Source organism: Peromyscus maniculatus, chromosome 1, assembly GCF_049852395.1.
Source record: "Peromyscus maniculatus bairdii isolate BWxNUB_F1_BW_parent chromosome 1, HU_Pman_BW_mat_3.1, whole genome shotgun sequence".
NCBI lineage: Eukaryota > Metazoa > Chordata > Mammalia > Rodentia > Cricetidae > Peromyscus > Peromyscus maniculatus.
In genome coordinates, this window is record NC_134852.1 from 135,410,158 (window position 1) to 135,416,532 (window position 6,375).

Here is a 6,375-nt window from a genome sequence, read left to right on the forward strand (position 1 = left end):
AATTGAGTGAAGATTGTAAGGATCGAACCCAAGGAAGATGGAGAAGATGAAGGCAAGGCCTGTTAGTGACATGAGATAGGGGAGGGGTGAGGAAGAGGGTGGTAACCAGAGCAGGGGATGTGATATAGTGGCAATGACAGGTGGTGATGTCATGATGGTGATAATGATGATAGTGATGATGCTGACGGTGATGGGCATGGTGGTGGTGACAGATATAACGGATATGGTCATGGCAGAGGCATGGTGATGCAGTAGTAGTAATAAACCCGCTTGATTAAAAAAATCGTGGCAATGGTAGTGGTGATGATTGTGGCCATCATGATGGTGGAGGTGGTAGTATTAATGGTGGTGGTGATAGTAAAGATGATAGTGGTGATGGTGGTGATGATGATGGTGGTGGTGGTGGTGGTGGTGGTGGTGGTGATGGTGGTCATCATAATGGTGGTGGTAATAGTAAAGATGACAGTGGTGATGATGATGATGGTGGTGGTGGTGATGGTAGTTATAGAGGTCATCATGATGGTGGTGGTAATAGTAAAGATGATAGTGGTGGTGATGATGGTAGTGATGATGGTGATGATGGTGGTTATAGTGGTCATCATGATGGCGGAGGAGGTAGTAGCAATGGTGGTGATAGTGATGGTAGTCATTGTGGTGGTGGTGGTGATGTGAGTGACAGCTGTGGTGGTGATGGTGTGGCAGATGTGTTGATGGTAGTGGATAGAGGTAGTCACACTGGCCGCGGTGGTAGTGTAGTACACACTGACTTGAGTACTGATAAATGTGGTGGCAGCGGCAGCAGCAGTGGTAGTGGTGAAAATGATATTAGAATTATCCTCACAATATTTTTACCTTGGAAGCCTCAAAATGGAAGTGACCACACAGGACTGGCCCTCCTGCTGCCCCACCTGATAGGAGGTGCCTACTGAGGAAAAGACTACTGTTGCAGGATCCCATCCAAGCAGAGAATATCACATCTTCCTTCCTTTCAAAACTGTAGGTATCCCCCTAATCACTCAATAGGAAATAAATTAAAAGAAAAATCTGAATCCAGCAATCCCCCCACAGCAGGGAGTATCCATTATTTACCCATAAAATATTTCAAGGGTTATTAGCATGTAAACTGTGATTAATTAAATTCACAAAAATTGATTCTGATGCATGCAAATGAGCTCGTTCCTGCTGGGCAAGACAAAGGTGTGACTTCCCTGCTGCTGGAGGAGGCGACTGGGGGCGTTCCTCAACTTGTCTCCTGCTCCAGAAACTTTAAAAAGCTAAAACAGTGCAACATGCCTGCACCCCCAAGAACTTGGGAGGCGAGGCAGGAGAAGGAGGAGTTTGGGACCAGCCTGGGCTACATAAGAACCTGTCAGAGTGGGGAAGGCAGGAAATAGAAAATGGTACTATCCTCTAGCTATGTGCTGCCCTGAACCTGACAACTCTGGTAATAAGAAGGCCAGCAACTGTGGGGCATGCTGGTGCACACCTTTAATCTCAGCACTTGGGAGGCAGAGGCAGGTGGATCTCTATGAGTCTAAGACCAGCCTGGTCTACAGAGTGAGTTCCGGGATAGCCAGAGGTATATACATAGTGAGGCCCTATCTCAAAAGGAGAAGGAGAAGGAGAAGAAGAAGGGGAAGGAGAAGAAGGAGCAGGAGGAGGAGGAGGAGGAGGAGGAGGAGGAGGAGGAGGAGGAGGAGGAGGAGGCCAGCAATACGTGCAGCCTTTGAGTCCCCCAAACTGTAAGCTAAGTGAACTCATCTTTGAAACTTGTCCAGCCTAAGGTATTGCTGTTAGCAACAGAAAATGGACTAAGAAACCTAAATCCAGTGTTTGAACCCTGAGAACACAATCCAGCCTTTGTTCCTCAATTCTAGCACCGCCTTACCACAGCCCAGGCCTGTGAGCCTCTAAGCCAGGCAGGCACCTGTAGAGGGACCTTCTTGTGCTAAGATACCATCAAAGAGCCTTTTATTACAGCTAAACCTTTTCGGTAGGAAACTGAGAATACCTAGAACCACTCTCTCCCTTGTATATAACAGGCCATGTGTGCCTTACAGCATTCCTGTGGCCATTTTAACCTTTCAAATTGTACTCGCTGAAGCCTTGACTCAATCGAACTATAACCTTATACTGAGCATGCTCAGAAATGTGTCTGCCCCCAAGGTGCTTTCCTATGAGAATGTGAACAAGCTCGCCAAATAAAATGCCCCGGTTCCTTGGTTCAGGGTACCAAGGGAAAACTCCCTTCCCTGTCTTCATTTGCACAAGGCACCATCTATCTCTCTGCCCTTTCTTTCTCGTTCATGCTCAGTTTTACTCTGCACTTGTCAAGCTGCAGACCCACAACACTACCTCTGGTGCAGACACATCTTCTCTTCCTGCCCCCTTCCAACCTACAGGAAACTGAATCCTCAGATGTGGGACCTGAGAGCACAGAGGGCCATGTGTACCAAGAGCCTCAGACAACAAGGCACCTGCCTGGGGACTCTTCCACACAGCTGCAGGAGTATGCAGATGCGAGTTTCAACAAGTCAGTGTTGCAGGGAGACCTCCTGGTTATGATCATTGGAAGAAACGAGGCTGGAGAACAGTGGGAAAGCATTGAGAACGTTTGTGTCTGCAGCACCACTCCCCAGCATCTCCACAGGCAATGAGCCTGAGGACCTGGGCATCGTGACCAAGCTCCTTCGATGCCGCTGATGCACAGCCAGTTCCCTATCCCCTGGGTTATTCCTGCACAGAAGGCTTAGGAGTCATGTCTTGGGAACTCGGTCCCTGTATCATAAATAGCACACTGGAGCTCTAACCACTCAGTTCTGAAGCTACTGCCCCAGCCAGCGGTGACTCCAACACCTGGAGTGCCCAGATGACTCAGCAGCAGGTTTTTCCACTATTAACAAACACATATAAACAAGAAATGTAGATGACGCTACATCGGAACAGCATCGTGGGTCATGTGGTTAAAAGCTTTCCACAGCTCTGACTAAAATCAGCTGGTAGGATCAGACTGCAGGAGAAAGTTCATTCCGTCTCCTGGTTTCCAGGATTTCTGCTGTGGTGACTCAGCCCTGTCACTTCGGTGAGGCAGAGCATCTTGGCAGAAATCCATGGCGGAGGGGGCCCGTTCAAGTTAGAACAGCTGGAGAAGGAAGAGAGAAAGAGAGAAGAGTCCCAATGTACCCTTCAGTGAAAAACCTCCAATTACCCACTTCCTCTAACTTGCCTCTGCCTCCTGAAGTTCTCACCACCTTGCAACAGAGGTATCCACTAGAAACCAATCCTCCAGCACAAGAGCCGAGTCACATCAGCTGACGCTTTGCCTAATTCATTTTGTTCCCATTTCTAACCCCCCACTCTAACAAGTACAAGGGAATCATCCCTGAAGAGGGTCTCTCTAGTCACTTTTCACTTTTATCTTGCTGTAACAAAAATGCCAGACCATAGCCATGTAAGGACAGTCCACTTCTGCTGCTGTTTTGAAGGGATGCAGTCCATCATGGCTGAGAAGGCACAGCAGTCGGAGTGAGAGGCACCTGGTGGCATTGCATTTGGAGCCAGGAAACAGAGTGAACAGAAAGTGGAGATGGGCTACAAACCCTCAAAGCCTGACCTGAGGGACCAGCATTTTCACGAGCCTTTGCTGGCTGGAGTCTTGCCCTCAGACACCTTTCCCGGTCCCAGGAGACTGGAAGCTTCCTCTTTAGCAATCACAGCCATTCTTGGCTTCTGGCTTGTTGGAATTTTAAACTTGCACAGGTTCTTCTCCTCAGCCAACTGCACATTTTTCTGTCTTTCTGTCCCTCATGTCATTCCTTCCTACTGTAGACTTGAACACAAGCGGAGAGGTGTGCAATCACCATGCCGCCACAGTCTGAATGCCAACCTGCCACCAAACCCATTTGTCCATTCCTGAATTTAGCCTCACTCAAGTTCTCAGGGCAGAAAGAGAAAGAAGCTAGCTTCTTTGCCAGAGCATAACCTGAGTGGCCTCTAGCCCAGAAACCTAGTTATCCCCTGAAACTTCGTGGGCCAGCCCACATTTCTCTTAGCCTTCTAATCTTCTAAGCTCTCACCAGTATGGCTCACTTACAGCATTCTAGGGCTTTTCTAGCTCAAAGTCCCAACTCTTCCACATTCCTCCCTCAAAACAGTGCCAAAGGCCTAAGGACCACATGTCCAGGCTCATCACAGAAGGAGGTCTATTTCTTGATATCAGTTTTCTATGTTGGTTACTTTTGCCCGACAAAAGCAACTTTAAAAAGGAAAGATCTATTCTGACACACAGTTTGATGGGATGCAGTCCATCAAGGCATAGAAGACAGAGCAGTAGAAGGTAGCTGATGGCGTTGGATCTAAGGAGCATAGAGAAGCAGAGAGCAAACAGGCCTTAAAACCTCAAGCCCCGCCCCCAGCAACTCATTCCTCCAGTGCGGCTCCACCTCCTAAGGGTTCCTTCCACAACCTTATCCAACAGACACCTTACCTAGTGTTTGAACATCTGTCATTCAATCCACAACACTGTGCAGACACATGCACAGAGAGAGAGAGAGAGAGAGAGAGAGAGAGAGAGAGAGAGAGAGAGAGAGACCTTGACTAACTAGTGGTTGGACTCATGATCTTTTTACTTTATGATGGTGTGAAGCACATATATACAGTCCTCCTGCCTCTCATTTTCGATACAGTATTCAACAGACTACATGACAAATTCCATTTCAGTATTACAAAATAGACTTTGTGCCTGGTGATTTTGCCCAATTGCGCCATGTAAACACTCTGACAAGTTTAAGGTATGCCACGGTCCTCAGTGAGTTTAGCGTATTAAATACACCTTTTGAGCTAGGACATTTCACTTTACCGTGAGTTTATGGGGACATGACCCACATAAGCCAAGGAGCACCTGTGTAAGAATAAGTGGCCATGTCTCCCCATCGTCCCCCTGAGAGGAGACAGACCACACACAGGCTTGCTTTTCCCCTCATTATTTATTGGAGACTGTACTACAGTGGTCTGTGTAAATCTGTCTCATAATTTTTACCAGTTATGGAAAAGCCATCATTTATTTAATGGGTACCCTTCATGAGTTATTAAACATCACGGCTGATCGTCACAGCCTCTGGGACTCACTCTACTCCTCTTTCGCTACGGCAGTGATGAGAGTGGAGAGGCCTCCATCCTGCCTGCTCTACAGAGTTGGGAGAGCCAGGCTGTTGCTTCGAGCCCAGGGGCCCAGCAGCAGGCTCTCTACCTCCTCTCCGGCCTCCACTGCTACCTAAGCTTCCCAGAGTCTATGAAAGGTCCACCCAGGGTTTACAGCAACCCATCTATCTGTTTTTATTTTGTATTAAAGTTGCTATGCCTGCCTGTGACACTACTTCCAGGCAATTTTGTGGGAAGTTAACCTGGCCGGCCCTCTTCGACCACTGTTCCTTGGAGCTGCATTTGAGTCCACCCCAGAGACAGCCGCTTCAGCAGAGGCAGCCAGGCAGCTGGCACTCCAAGGCTACACAAGGGCTTCCTTTCCGAGCTGGACTGTACCAGACGTGAGTGCAGAAAAAGATAGGTAGAGAGAATGAGACAGACACCGGCAGAGCAAAGAAAGGGAGGCAGGGCCAAGTACAGTGGCACATACCTATGATCCCAGCACCTGAGATGCTAAGGCAGAGACCTGCAAATCTGAGGTCACCTGGATTATATAATGAGTTCTAGGCTAGCCTAGGATATAGTGAGACCTTGCCTCAAAAATTGAGAGACAAAGAGAACACCGCGTCCTCTATACCTCATTCCTCTAACTGTCTTATTTGCTATATTGGAAGCTGAGTAACTTAAAAATAAAAAGGTTTATTTGACTCACAATTCTAATGGAGGAAGGGCCCACAACTCCAGATTCCCATCACTCCAAGAGCCCCTTGGCTGTCTCACACATGGCAAAAAAGCAAAAGGAAGCCACAAGGTAGGACTCTGACTTCACCTTTTAAAAACTAATCCAGTCGCAGGAAACACGATCCATTCCCATTTTGAGGGCATAGCCAATTACCTAATCACCTCCTTCAGGCCCTACATCCTAGAGGCGCCAGTACTTTGACACTGCCATACTGGGGACCAAGTATCCGGTGCACAAACCTTTGGGGGACATATTGCCTCCACACCACACCACCAACTATACAAAGAGGTCTTGTATTTATTAGGTCAAAAGAATTTTCCATCAAATAAATGGTGAATTGTAAGAATTTTCTATCAATAAGAGTAACCACTGCTGTTGAATGCCTGCTGGGTATTGGGAAAACATAGACCATCTCTGCTTCTCTATGGAACCTTGCAAGCAGTACCATGGTGAGGAAACTACAACCTAGAGAATTAAGTGCCTAAGTGTGT